Source organism: Propithecus coquereli, unplaced genomic scaffold, assembly GCF_000956105.1.
Source record: "Propithecus coquereli isolate 6110/MARCELLA unplaced genomic scaffold, Pcoq_1.0 Scaffold209, whole genome shotgun sequence".
In the NCBI taxonomy this organism is placed as follows: Eukaryota; Metazoa; Chordata; class Mammalia; order Primates; family Indriidae; genus Propithecus; species Propithecus coquereli.
In genome coordinates, this window is record NW_012145967.1 from 4,154,651 (window position 1) to 4,170,120 (window position 15,470).

The window sequence follows — 15,470 nt, forward strand, 5'->3', positions numbered from 1 at the left end:
GGTTTATAGCAGAACCCTTTCTTTTCACAGCACCGGGAGCAGAAAACCAATGTATGTATAACCAGAGCTCAGCTGCCCTGTTGGAAGAGAGGAGATGGGGCCCCAGATCCCACAGCACCACTTCCCTCTGCTCTAAACAAGCACAGTTTGGGAGCCATTGAGCTAGTAAGAGACTCTCAGTCCTGGCTTCACATTAAAATGACCAGGGGGACTTTTAAAAATCTCCAGACCCCTCCCCCAGAGAGTCTGATTGAGTTGGGCTGAGGTGGGGCCTAAGCACTGGTATTTTTCAAAGGCTCTCCTGGTGATTCTAGCATGTGGCAAAGGTTGAGATCCACTGGTCTAGCCCAACTCCTCTAACATGGGAACAAAACTGAAGCCCAGGGAGGCATGAAGGCATGGCAAAGTAACACAGCTGGCCAGGGGCCACGCCAAGGCTAGAGCTTGTGCTCCCGGATTCTATCCCTCCGTGGTACTGTGCACCCGGCTGACCCCCAGAAAACGCTTGCCCTCTGGGTGGACTGACGGATGGTCTCCAGGAGCATCTCATGAACAGCAGGGATTGGAGGGGAGTTTAACATGATCTCCCAGTAATAGGCATCCCACTGCACCTGCAAGGTGCCAGCATGAGCAGCAGCAGTTGATCACATAAAGTTCTGAATAGGAAGGAAGGCTACAGGAAGAACGGCCAGCAAACAGGGCTTTAACAGGGTTGTCTCTCAGAAGAAACCAAAGGATGATTGACTGGCATGGCCAGTAATTTGAATAATAATAACAGCTAAGATTGATTGTTTCGTTAAGTGTTTTATACATATACTCTTGCTAAATCTTTACAACAAACCAATGAGATTGATAAGCATTTGGATGAGGAAACTTAAAGTCTTAGTTCTTAAAGAGATTTAATAATTTGCCCAAAGTCGTAGAGCTTTAATATGGCTTTAATTGGCTGAGGTGGAAATGAAACATGGGTAGGTCTCATGTGAGTGCCTGAGTCCTTACCACAAGAGCATAAAACAGAAATATAAAACTGCTCGATTGCTTTGATTTTAGGGGCCCTCACCTTGAACCCAATGTCTTAGGAGGAAATCTCCATCTTTCTTTCATAAAACCTGAAGTCACTTTCACATCCAGAAAGCCTATCCTCTGGCTAGAAAAATGCTTTGAGCCTCCTTGAGGAAAGTATTGCTATAAATGAGTCACATTAGCCCTCTTTGTTTTGTGTATTTATTTCTTTATTATTTGCCCTCATTATCTAGAAATCTATATTTTAACCCTAATTGTCTCCCTGCGGTAATGATTAAGGCATGACTCTGAGATTTGCATTGCAAACACCATGAGGCCTTCAACAGGAGCAGATGAGTTCTGAACTTGGCATCTAACAGCATTTATTGTTTCATTTTCATGTCTTCCCAGCTTCATTTGGGCCAAAGTTGTTAATATTTTTTTCAAGTTCGGAAAGGATGGGAGGAGGTGGAATTCAGGATCATGGTTTCAAACCTGCATTGTCTCTACCCAGTAGATCAAAATTGAACTTTTATTGCAGAAACATCTTTGAATACCAAACCCATGGATCAGCGCCTTATATACATGTTACTAATGAATATTTATAGGACCACCCACAGGGTGTACAATTTCATACAAGCTACTCTATTTAGACAAGGGTTATTTGGGAAAACCGAAAGGGGCCTTAGAAAAAGACATGCTGTAAGTAGGATGCATTTTTATTCCTCCCAAGGGGAGCTGAAAAGCCTTCAATGGATATTCTGTACTTTTTCAGTTTTGTTGTCTTAAAAGTTTTATTTATTTTAGAAATAGTTACAACCTAGCCAGGTAAATATATTGCCATAAATTCCATTTAACTTTTTCCCTCACTGGAATAGCCTCATAAAAGACAACAAAAAACCTGCAGAAAATTCAATGAGGGAATAAGATTGTCAATACAGCATGTGTATTTGAAAATAAAATGGCACAATGAGGTATAAAGAAGAGTCTGCATTCAAGTTAATAAAAATCAATCTAGAAGAAAGAAAACTGCATTTTGGTGTCTAAGTAATCTTATCTTTTAATAACAATAACACTTTCCATCTCATAAGGCTCTTTCTTTGGAGTCTCTAAGAGTTTGTCAACCAAGTGACAAAGAGACCTAACCCATGGGGCACCTCTACTACTCATAAGGCTCCCGTCACCATGCCTCAACTCACCAATCATTAATGTTGATGAGCAAGTATTGTTCCAACTATAAAACCAAGTATAATTAAGAAGAAACAGGAATTATGTAAAAAAGTGTTCGCATCAGATACTATTTTGTTGCAAATAATAAAATGCATTTAATAAGTGGTAACTTCGCCCCACGAATAGATGACTCTACATACCCAAAGGAAAAATAATAAATCTGACCTCCAGAGCCAGATAAAACTATTTTATTTTTATTGAACTATCATATTTTTATGTCTCTAAGAAGCCACTGGTTGCAAGACATGCCATCAATTTAATAACTTTCCAGGGGAAAAAGGAAAGCGCAACCACACTGAGTATACATATCAATTATAAGAAACGTATTGCTTTTAGAAATGTTAAAAGATGGGGGAAACGTGTCTCAAAAGTGAGAAAATTTGGCAAATGTAAATGCATACTTAGTTAGCAAAGTATCTTGTATTCATTATCCAATTTAATTTTTACCACAATTTCATGAAGTTGCCATGAGTATTCCATTTCACAGATGGAAAAAGCCACACCTCTGGGATGCTAATTAACTTGCTCAGGATCACACAGCTAATAAACCAATACTCTTGACTCTTTGCTTCTAAATTCCACATTTTTCCACCCCTCCGTACTACCTATCTGTCTTAAAATATTTGAGCCTTTTTATCTACGATGTTTCGCTGACCACTAGTTAAAGAAAGATACATTTTTTACAAGACTGCTACAACAGATTTGTTGCAACTGCTCTTGAAATTTCCTCATACTTGGCTAAGATCGTCTTCATACCAACCTATAAATCAAGTTCTCTACCAGTTGTGGGTAGTTGGGCTAATAGAGACGCAGCTGTCCCAACGAGAAGACACGGATCACTGGCTGGAAGCTCAGATGGACCCTGCAGCGGCTAGCTCACTGCCACTTGTTCATCATTTATTCTGGACAGAGGACACCTGCTTTTGCAGATTAAAATTTTGAATTGGCTACATTAATTACCTTTGGTGTATTGTGAATTTTAACTTCTTTCTAAATCTTCAGCCTAAAAAATGTGCAGTGCCCTAAAGCTTTCGTAGACTGAGTAGGCAATCAACTGTCCCTAAGACACTCCTCACGAGTGTCTTAGTGAGCAGAGTAGGGGGCATGCAAGTGGCTTTCTCCATTAACTAGATTGCTAGAAATTGATTCAGTTGTGGGAGTTTGGCAAGGCCTGGTTATGACTTGGAAGCCTCCTGGAAGCTCAGCAAATCTAGAGTCAGGGGTAACTTTGCCTAATAGAGACATGTCCTGTGGTGGCAGCGTCTAAAACCTGGGTGTGAGGTGGCATGGGGGACACCTGACACCCCCATGGTGGCTTCTGGCCAGAATGGTGGCTGCAGAGTGTGTGAACAGTGGGGCAGGAACACACCCTCACCACCACAATCAGTGCCACACCTAAAGGAACAGACAGCCTTCGAGCGAGGAAAGGATGCCCTGCCTGCTTCTTCCCTCGGACTGCGGTGGGACCACCCCAGCCTGCTTTGTCTCCCTGAGTGCCGTACCGGAGACAAAAGCCAAGGCTGCTTCGCAATCCATCCCCCACCTCACTGCAGTTTGATCATTAAAAAAGCACAGTGAGGTATTAACTAACATCTGTTAGAAAGGCTATTATCAAAAAGACGAAAGATAACAAGCGCTGGTGAAGACAGGGAGAAAAGGGATCCCTGTTACACCACTGGTGGGGATGTAAATTAGTACAGCCATTTTGGAAAACAGAATGGAGGTTTCTCAAAAAGTTAAAAATAGAACTACCATATGATCCAGCCATCCCACTTCTGGGTATTTGCCCAAAGGAGATGAAATCAATACATCAAAGGAATATTTGCACCCCAATGTTCATTACAGCACTATTCACAATAGCCAAGACATGGAAGTAACCTGAGTGTCCACCAAAGGATGAATGGATAAAGACAATGTGATACATACGCACAATGAAATACTATTCAGCCTTCAAAAAAAATCCTGTCATTTGCAACAACATGGAAGAACACAGAATACATTATGCTAAGTGAAATAAGCCAGGCATGGAAAGACAAACACTGCATATCTCACTCATATGTGCAATCTAAATAAGTCAAACTCATAGAAGCAGAAAGTAGAATCATGGTTACCAATGGCTGGGGGTGTGGGAGAAATGGAGAGATGTTGGTCAAAGGGCACAAACTTTCAGTTACAAAACAAACAAGTTCTGGAACTCTGAGGAACAGGGTGGGTGGGATGGACATGTTAATTAATTTGATTATGGTAATCATCACATCACATAGACATATATCAAAGCATCATGTTGTACATCTTGGATATAGTCAATCTTCATTTTTCAATTAAACACTGTTTAATTAATTTTTAAGTGCCCTAGCTATAAAGAAAATCCAAAGCGGTCAGTTACTTTAAGAGAAACCCCCTTTCCCAAAAGCCGTGTAGAATGGGGCAGACACTTCCTCCATGATGTGACCTTCAGCCCTGTCCAGAGGCCAAGGGGATGCACAGGAGATCACCTGAGCATTCCCAGTCACCTTAGGAGACTTGGATTTTACTCCTCCCTGTATTATGAAAAGGAACAGATGTCCCCTAGGCAATTTTTCTCCAAAGGACCTCAAAAAGTAGCAGCTGCTACAGGCTTCAGCCATCCCTTCCAAGCACTTCTGAAGATGAGGGAATTTCCTTCCTTCCTTGGCCGCCCCTTCTGGAGTCTCCACCCCCAGAGCTGAGCTTGCCTGGTCTGCTCCAGTGCAGAGCGTGAGGACAGATCTGATATACATAAATCAACATATTACTCATTTCCTAGCACTGCCTTTGACAGCTGTTACATGAGCACATTGTTAGAAACTGTCAAGCAGTGATACACAGTGCCTTTTACAACATATGTTGACTTTTATCTAATGTAGTTCCATAATTAGCCCCAGGGAAAGTGAATCCAGGCATCCACCTGGCTGTGTGATCTCAGTTAACCTTTGCTTTCTTCAGAGGGAAGTCAGCAAGTAGCGGTGGAGACCCAGGCAGCTGGGCCCCCAGGACTCAGAGGAAATCCGTAAGTGTGTGCGGTGAGCTAGGTAGGGCGGAGTAGGACGCACATCTCTTACCTCCCTACCCTGTTGCCTGTGGAACCCATGTCAGTGGTAAGAGATTGTAGGGTCTGGCAAGCTGGTCAGGGTTTTCAGGTCCCACAGGCCAGGATGAGCTCTGGAATCATTACTGGAAAAAAGCTCCCTGGAACCTGGCCCATTCAACATGAAAGAACCTGAAAGAAAAAGCTGAGCGTTGCTTCAAACATTATTCTTTGTGCTCTTTTGTTTCTCTTTCAGAAAAAGACAAAACTTGCAACTACACATGGCAAGAAAAGCATATTTTCACTGGACTTCAGGGTTCAACAGGTCATTTAGTCAGGCAGAGTGGTACGATAGACAGAATATGGGTTTGGAGCAAGAGGATCTGAATTCAAGTTCTGCATCCTTCATTTACCAACAGAGTAACCATGGAAACCTTGTAATTTGTCAGGGCTTCCATGTCCTCAGCTTCCAGTGGGAATAAGGGAAGCAGGTACTATGTCAGTATCATTAAGCTGGGTTATGTAGAAATTGTTCCCCATGGTTCCATCAGTACCCTCGATCAGTGCCTCGATCAAGATACATTTTTAGATCAGGTGTGTTGGCTCACGCCTGTAATCCTAGCACTTTGGGAGGCTGAGGCAGCAAGATCGCTTGAGGCCAGGAGTTCAAGACCAGCCTGAGCAAGAGCAAGACTCCATCTCTACAAAAAATAGAAAAATTAGCTGGGCATGGTGGTGCACACCTATAGTCCCAGCTACTCAAGAGGCTGAGGCAGGAGGATCACTTGAGCCCAGGAATCTGAGGTTGCAGTGAGCTATGATGATGCCACGGCACTCCAGCCCAGGTGACAAACCAAGATGCTTTCTCAAAAAAAAAAGATACATTTTTAATAAATGAATTCATACATGCGGTGTTCTAACAAAGATGTAGAAACATTTTGAGGACAGAAAAATCAGTGTCCAAGCATAAGTTATTGGATTTAACTTTCCATGTCTGATTTTAAGAGCCAGGTCAAAGATAAAGCTTTGGCTATCTTAGAAGCAATGAGCCAGAATAAATCTGAGAGAATCCAAAAGGCATGAATTGGACTAAAGACAAAAGAGTTTTCTAAATATTTATTTTAACTACTTGAAGACAACTAGAATTCCCCACATAGACAGACCCCAAGTCAAAAATGTGAAAAAAGGGAAATTCCCAAGAGGATCTTCTCCAGAAAGAATCATCCCTCCATCCTCATCCTGTGGTTATGAACCCTTCCCAGCCCGTCCACAAGCATTAGCTCTGCCTTCCTCCCTCCAGGAGCATCTGCACATGCACTGCAGCGTCAGAGCAACTGTGGGACTTCACAAACCATATGAACTAAGGCGCCTGTTCTGCACGTCTCTGGGCTAGGCCCTGGAGATGCACTAGAGACAGGACACAATGCTTGAGCTCAGAGCTAACAGTGCAATGGATGGGGTGGCAGTATAGCGAGGGCTGTGACACAGAGAAGTAGAGGGAAGAGAGCAAAGGGCCAAAGACAGAATCCCAAAAAACATACATTTAGTGTGTGGATGAAGAGGATAATCCAAAGTAGGAAGAAAACTAGGAGATAAAGATGTTCTAGAAACCAATAAGGAAAAAAACATCAAGGATGATTCTTTGCTTACCTGCATAAACTGTTATGAAAAGTTTAAGCAAGATAAGGACTAAAAATGAGTCAGTGGATTAACCAATGAGCAATGAGTGATTTTACTGAGACATAGAAAAAATTAAGTATGATTACAATGAAGGATCTGACCAGGTGTCAAATGGCAAAAATTATAAATCCTTCAGGAACTCAGAAGATAGAGGAAGAGACCTCTGTGGGACAAAGAAGTTAAGGTGTGATTGATTTAGAAGATAAAAATTGAAGTAGTCCTTGAATATTCATAGAATGGGGAGAGGGCAAGAGCAGTGGACTACAGTTCACAGTTAAGGGCAAAGGTCTCCATACAGCATGGGGCTGTGTATATTCTGGTCATGTCCAAGGGCCAGAGAAGAGGATTTGAAGAAATGCAGCCAAGGAAGGAGTTTGAGGTCAGACCAAGAAAGAACTTAGATGCCAAAGTCCTAGCGTGTCACATAGGATTTGGGAGTCTTACAGCTGCAAGGAAATGAATTCTGCCAACAGCCACATGAGCTTGAAGGAGAACTCTGAGATTCAGAGGGAACCCCAGCCCAGGCTGACACCTTGATTGTAGTCTTGCGAGACTCTGATCAAAGGACACCATTAAACTTTGCCTGGACTCTGGCCCATGCAAACAGTAACATGATAAATTCAAGTTGTTTTAAGCCACCAAGGTTGTGGCAACTTGTTATGCTGCAATAGAAAACTAATACACCAAGTGCTGGCAAAAATATAGAGAATTAGGAAATTATATCCACCAGTTTTGAGAGTGCACTTGGATTCAATTTGTAAAGCAGGTTGACATTATCTAGTAAGGTTGAAGATGCACATATACTCTATCCATCCACTGCCATGCCTTGGTGCATACCCTGGCTAAACTCTTGCAAAGATGCTTATGTGCCAGAATGTTCATAGCAATGTGGCTTAAATAGGCAAACACTGAAAGCAAACCTATGCCAAATGTCCATATTGGTGAGAATAAATAAATTGTGGTATATTTAGAAAATGGAATAATAATCAGCAATGAACAAACTACGATTATAAGATAATACGGATGAATCTCCAAGCCATAACATGGGGTAAAAAGCAAGATGCAAAAGAGTGCACATTTTCCATTTCCATAAGGTTTGCAAACAGGCAAAACTAGACAGTTTGTATTTAGGGGTGCATATACATACAGGCATTAAAGTTAAGTGGGTCAAACTGAGAACCAAATCAAAGACTCAATACCCTTCACAATAGCAACAAAGAAAATAAAATACCTAGGAATATATTTAACTAAGGAAGTGAAAGATATTTACCGGAAGAACTACAAAACACTGAGGAAGGAAATAGCAGAAGATATAAACAGGCGGAAAACCATACCATGCTCATGGGTCGGCAGAATCAACATTGTTAAAATGTCTATACTACCCAAAGTGATCTACAGATTCAATGCAATCCCTATTGAAATACCAACATCATTTTTTGCAGATCTAGAAAAAATAATTCTACACTTCGTGTAGAACCAGAAAAGACCCTGTATAGCAAAAGCAATCTTAAGCAAAAAGAACAAATTGGAAGGCATCAATTTACCAGACTTCAAGCTATACTACAAGCCTATAGTAACTAAAACAGCATGTTACTGGCACAAGAACAGTAATAGGATTGCTGGATCAAATGGTAGTTTTACTTGTAGCTCTTTGAGATATCTCCATATTACTTTACATAGAGGTTTTACTACTTTGCAGTCCCACCAGCAGTATATAAGTGTTCCTATCTCTCCACATCCACGTCAACATTTATTGTTTTGGGACTTTTTGATAAAAGTCATTCTCACTGGAGAGAAATGATATTTCATTGTATTTCCCTGATGATTAGAGATATTGAACATTTCTTCGTATGTTTGTTAGCTATTAGTATTACTGGGCATCTACCCAAATTAACAAAAGACATTCTATAAAAAAGACATCTGCACTAGAATGTTTATAGCAGCACAATTCACAATTGCAAAGATGTGGAAACAACCCAAGTGCCCATCAATATATGAGTGGATTAATAAAATGTGGTATATATATATATATATAGATATATATACGATGGAGTTCTACTCAACCACAAAAAACAATGATGATCTACCACCTCTTATATTATCCTGGATGGAGCTGGAGCCCATTCTACTAAGTGAAGTATCACAAGAGTGGAAAAACAAGCACCGTATGTACTCACCATCAAACTGGTATTAACAGACTTAACTGACCAACACTTAAGTGTACATACAGTAGTAACATTCATCAGGTGTTGGGCAGGTGGGAGCAGGGAGGAGGGGATGGGTATATTCACACTTAATGGGTGCAGTGAGCACCGTCTGGGGGATGGACATGCTTGAAGCTCTGACTTGGGTGGGGCAAAGGCAATATATGTAACCTAAACATTTATACCTCTGTAATAGGCTGAAATAAAAGAATTAAAAATTTTAAAAAGTTAGGTGGGTTTTTATTTAGAGACAAAGAAATCATTTTCATGAACTTCTGGATAGTGATCATCTCCTGCGGGGAGAAAGGGATTGTGCTTGGAAAGGGAAAAATGGGAGACCTTCCAGAGTGCTGGAAATGTTTAATAATCACTTTTTGCACATGCATTTGCTTTATAAATTTAAAAACTATACACAGATATTATATGCTTGCCTCTGTATGGAGGACATATGTCACCATAAAAAGGAGCTGGACTGAAGACCTCTGAATGACGTATCTGACATGCTACCAGAGAAATTTGCCTGAGAAAGTTCTGGGAACCTGGATTTGGAGGCTTCTCTGACATGTGGGAGCCCCAGGCAGGAGTCAGGCTTCCCAAGAGCCTGCCACGGGCTTGGAGCTGACCTGACGGATCAGCAGCTCAACACACCATCTCCCTGCCCCTCCCACGCAGAGGAGCCATCAGCTTTGTGACACCTGGCTTGGCAGCTGTGGTGGGGAGGAGGAGCTGTCAGGAGCATCACTGGCAGCAGACTAATAATCAGATTCATTTCTTTGAGACTCCCAGGACACAACCCAGGGAGAGTAGAGAATGCTAATGCTGCCTGCTAGGGCTCTGGGGGCTGCTTACTTATTTTTATTTTTTAAGGCCAATTGTTTCAGGTCAGTGCACTTATTAGAGGTGGTATGTGTAAAAAAAGACATTGTGCCTCTGTTCTAAGCCTAAAAGAGAAACCCAGACACAAAGAAGACATTTTTTCACTAGTCATATCTGACTCCTCTTTTCTAGAGGATGCCCGAGTGGCCAGGACAGAATTAAGACGTGCCGCTGTTTTGGAGCGTGGAGCAGGGAAAACCTGTGTCACAAAACTGAGATGCGGAACCTGGAGCGTTCCCGTGCTCTTTCTTTCCTCCAGCCCTTTGATTCTCTTTTCCTTCATCATCATCACTGTGTCAGTTTCCTGTTTCTGTGTAACAAATTGCCACATTTAGCAGCTTAAAGCAACATAAATTTATTGTCAGGAAGTTTCCGTAGGTGCTTAGTCTGAGCATGGCATGGCTGGCTTCTCCATTCAGGATCCAACAAAGTTGAAATCCAGGCATTGACTAAGGTGTGGTTCTCATCTGAGGCTGAGTAGAATCTGCTTCTGAGCTCCTGTACTTGTGGCAGAATTCAGTTCCTTGTGGTTATAGGACTGAGGTCCTCATTTCCTTGCTGCCTGTCATATGGGGGCCACCCACATTCCTTATCACATGGTCTCTTCCATCATCAAAGTCAGCAGTAGAGAGATTTTATACATCCAATTCCCTAATGCTTCAAATCTCTGACTTCTGTTTTTGTGACCAGACTAAAAAACTCTCTGCTTTTATGGGGCTCAAGTGGTTAGGTCTGGTCCACCTGAATGATCTCCCTATCTTAAGGTCAACTGGTGGTATCTTAAATATATCTGCAAAACCCCTGCACAGCAGTACCTAGATTAATGTTTTAAAAAACTGGGAAAACATATGGGGACACCAGGGACTAGGAATACTGGGAGATGATCTTAGAATTCTGACTACCACAATCATCAGTTGCTAGTGTTGTTGTAATGAACAGAATATTCACAGGGATGTAAACAAAGCAATGTGCCCAAAGACAGGAGAAATGGCAAAGGATGCTCCATATGATAGAGAGATTTACTAGTTATTTGAGTTGACTACACCCTGGAGTTGGGAATAATGACTTTCATTCATTCAGTCGTTCAGCAAATAAGATACTGTCATTCAGCAAATTAGATGTTGTGGGAGGTTACCCAGGTAAATAAAACAGACCCTTCTATGATGTTTACAGTTTAAAAAGAGAAAAACAACTATATTTTTCCATTTAATAAATACTTATTGGGTGCCTACTATGAGGCAGATGATAGATGCCGAGGATGTTGTGAATGACTCTAACACATATAACGTACGGAGCTGTAAATTATAGCATAAAAGAGATAACAAGTCTTGTGAAAATTCAGAGTAAAAAGAGGATTTTGGGCAGGAAAAGCATCCCCTTACAGAAGAGAAGATGGGAGCTATGCTTTATTTTGAGAGGAAGTGAGGATATGAGGGAACTGGCTTGCTGGTTGGAGCAACCGATAGGAACAGAAAGAGCAGAGAGATTGGGATAACGACATGAAGCCACAAGTGAGCAGACCACAAGTGATAGGAAGGGACATTCTGCGATATAAGAATACAAAGAAAGTTTGGGGCAGATTTTGAAACCTTAAAGGGCAAAGAAAAGCCTTTATCAGGATCTGACATACGCAAAGCTTCACTCTCAGGAGTCACTTGTGGTGACACCATTCATTCACTCCTTCCGTGTTTACTGAAACCCAACGTGTAAACCCAGGCACGGTGGAAGCTGCTGGGCATGCAAGTTGAAATCCCTGACCTCACGACATTTCATTCCAGGGGAGGAGACCACCATAAACAAGAAAACTTATAAACAAGCTAATTTCAGATAGTGAAAAGTCTTACAAAGATAAAAATAAGGCAAGAGAGAGTGATAAAGACCAGGCAAGAATGATTTAATTTGGAGGGTCAGAGAAGGCTTCTCCAAGCAAGGGATGTTGGAGCAGTCCTGGAGGAAGCAAGCCTTGCAGAGACCTGGGGGAGCCTTCCAGGCAAGCCGTGGGTGCAGTGGTGTGAGCAGGGGTGAGGGGTGTGATGTCAGAGAAGTCGACAGAGCCAGATGGTACAGGACTTTGAAGACCAGGGAAAGTGGTTTGGATTTTCTTCTGTATGCATGAGGAGCTCCTGGAAGTTTCTGAGTAAGGCAGAGAGCTGAAATTAACTGACCACTCAGGCTGAGATGGAGAATCCTAGGGGAGTGGGAGTGAGCTGATTGCTGTAGTACCAAAGAGAGGCAAGGTCCCCTGAGGCTGGGGCATAGCTGTGACACTGGGCAGTCTGGGGATGTATTTAAAAAGAGCCAGCAGGTCTTGCTGATAGATTGAACGAGGGGTGGGAGAAAGAGGGAAATCAAAACGAGAGAGAGAAGAGCCTAGATGGGGTGGGATGGCCAGTAGGACCTACTGCTGCTAGGACAGGAGAGCAGAATGAGGGACCAGGCCACATCTGGCAGCAAGAAGAGGAGGGGATGGGTGAGGAAGAGTCCAAGGGGTGCAATGGTTAGGGCTGGCAAGGGCCTGAATGCACAGTCAGAGAAGGAAGCAAAGGTGACTTGGATTTTTCCAGTCCAGACCATTGTGGGAATAGTGGTGCCCACTCTCAGAAACAGGGGATTCGAGAAGAGCAGCATAGAAGAGGGATAATGAAGCAGTAGTGGACATCAGGATTTTCAGGGGACAGGTTCGCTGTACACAGAAAGACAGAGTTAATCATGGGACTTAGCAAGCTACCTGAAGCTAAGTCAGAACTGGGCACCTGCAAGGTGAGCTCCAAAGTCTAGTGCCATTCATGCACTGCCACTACATCCTACAGGCCAGGGCCGATCGTAATCTGCCTCATCGTGAAATGACAAAGAGGCCATGTTGCCCCTCTGTTACTCCACCCCTATTGCTCACCGGGTGACTAATTGTTACAAGAGTAGAAAAGCTTAGTTCTGTTGCCTTAGATGTGACAGCTCTGGGTGCTGTTCATAGATCCTCTTAGGATCAGGCTGAGGTTATTGTTTAGCAGCCAGACTCTAGGCTCTTCCCTTGCCCTATTTAATCCTGAAAGACACAATCCTGAACACCATAATCTCAAATGTTGATATCCTGAAAGATAAACATCTCCAAAATCCAAAATCCTATAAATTATTAATACAATCACAAAGAACTAAAATCCCAAATGTTGAAATCCTGAAAGCCACATTCTGAGGAAGGGATTAGCATGTTTTAGGTTGTATGCAGGATAGCTGCATTATGTTAGTTGCATCATGTTAGGTGGAACTATTACCTGGTTATTGTCTTTATTTGGAAATAAACCATGGTTTAAGGAGATGTATATGGGTGCTGAGGGGTGAAATTGTGGACTTAATTTTAGGTGTCAATTTGACTGGATTGAAGAATACCTAGAAACCTGGTAAAGCATTTCTTAGGTGTGCCTGTGAGGGTGTTTCCAGAGATTACTGTGTGAGTCTGAGTGGACTAGGTGGGATAGATCCACCCTCAATGTTGATGGACACCATCCAATCAGCCAGGGACCTGGAGAAAACAAACACGGAAGGCAGATTGGATTCTCTCTGAGAGCTGGGCAGACTTTTCTTCTGCTGCCTTGGACATCAGACCCCAGGCTCATCCATCTTTGGACTCCAGGACTTAGACCAGCAGCCCCCCAGGTCCTGAGGCTTTCAGCCTCCAACTGAGTTACACTAGCAGTTTCCCTGGTGCTGAGGCCTTTAGACTTGGACTGTGCCACACTACTGGCATCCCAGGGTGCCCAGCTTTCAAACAGCCTGTCATGCGACTTCTCAGCCTCCACAACTACAGGAGCCAATTCCCCTAATAAATCCCCTCTCACCTATCCAGCTATCTATATCTACCCATATTTGTATAGATATAGATACACGAGGGCTGTCCAGAAAGTATCCAGCCATGTAGTATGTTCTCATTACGTTAACATGGCTGGATACTTTCTGGACAGCCCTCATAGATATAGATGATAGGGATATAGATACAGATATACCTACTGGTTCTGTCTCTCCAGAGAACCTTGACTAATACAGAGTTAGTGGTGAGGAAGCTGAATATCATTCCTTCCTACTGTATCCCCTACCTTGCTTCCTTCACTCCCTTACAGGTTTTACTCCTTTGATAAATAAGTTGCATATTAATCTCCATCTCAGCTCTTCTACAGAACTGAACACAAATCATTATTATTAATAATAATAATTAGAATAATAGCAAGTGATTACTGAACACTTAATGTGGGCCAGATGCTGATAAACCCTTTACTTGCGTTATCTCATATAATTCTGACCCTATGGGATAAAAACAGTATTACTGATAGTCGTATTAGTTTCCTGTGGCTGCTGTAACAAATGACCACAAACTGAGTTGCTTGAAACAACAGTAGCTTAAAACAAAATCTACTCTCTCACAGTTCTGGAGACCAGAAGTCTGAACTCAAGGTGGGGCTGCACTTTCTTGGGAAGCTGTAGGGGAGAACCTGTTCTTTGTCCCCAGCATGCAGTGGCTATTGGCATTCCTTGGCTTGTGTCTACATCATTCCAACCTCTGTCCCCACAGTCATGCTGGCACCCCCTCTACTGCATGCCTGTCCTATAAGGATACATAGCATTGCGTGTAGGGTGCACCTGGATCATACGGGATAAGCATCTCCTCTCAAGATCCTTAACTTCATCACTTTTTTTGCCACATAACGTAATATTCATTCATTTGCCATATAAAGTAATAGTCACAGGATCTGGGGATTAGGTAGTGGACATACCTTTTTGGAGACTACCATGCAGCTGACCACACCAGTTTGCAGATAATGTGAGGGGAGAAGGAAAAAGGAAAAAGTACGATAAACAGAAATCACAAAACAAGATAGAAGAGACACACCAGTAAAAACAATAAATGTAAATGGACAGGGAATCTCAGAATGAAATAAACAAAGAACAAAATTTAGCTAACTGTGGTTTACAAGAGATACATAAAAATTATGATTCAAAAAGGTGGAAGGGAAAGAGATTAAAAAGGATATACCAGGCAAATGCTATTTCACAGAAAATTGGAGTAGCTATAGTAATTATAGACAAAACCAACCTTAGAAAAAGGCATTAGGAGGAATAAGTTGGAAGTATTAGTCATGATAGGTTCAGTTAGGCTGTAGTAACAAACAAGATCTTAGTGACTTACTCAAAAAATAGTTTATTAATATTTCTCTTCATGCAACATACCCGTCCAAGAATGGGAGCAGCTCTGCTTACAGTACATTCACCCTTGAACCCAGGCTGATGGGTTCGTCTCTATCTAGAACATGCTGGTCTCATGGAAGAAGAAAATGGCATTATGAACCATGCACTGGCTCCTAAACCTTCTGTTCGAAAGTGATGCTTCTCACTTCCACTCAGACATCACTACCCAAACCAAGTCACACAACTAAAACTTACAT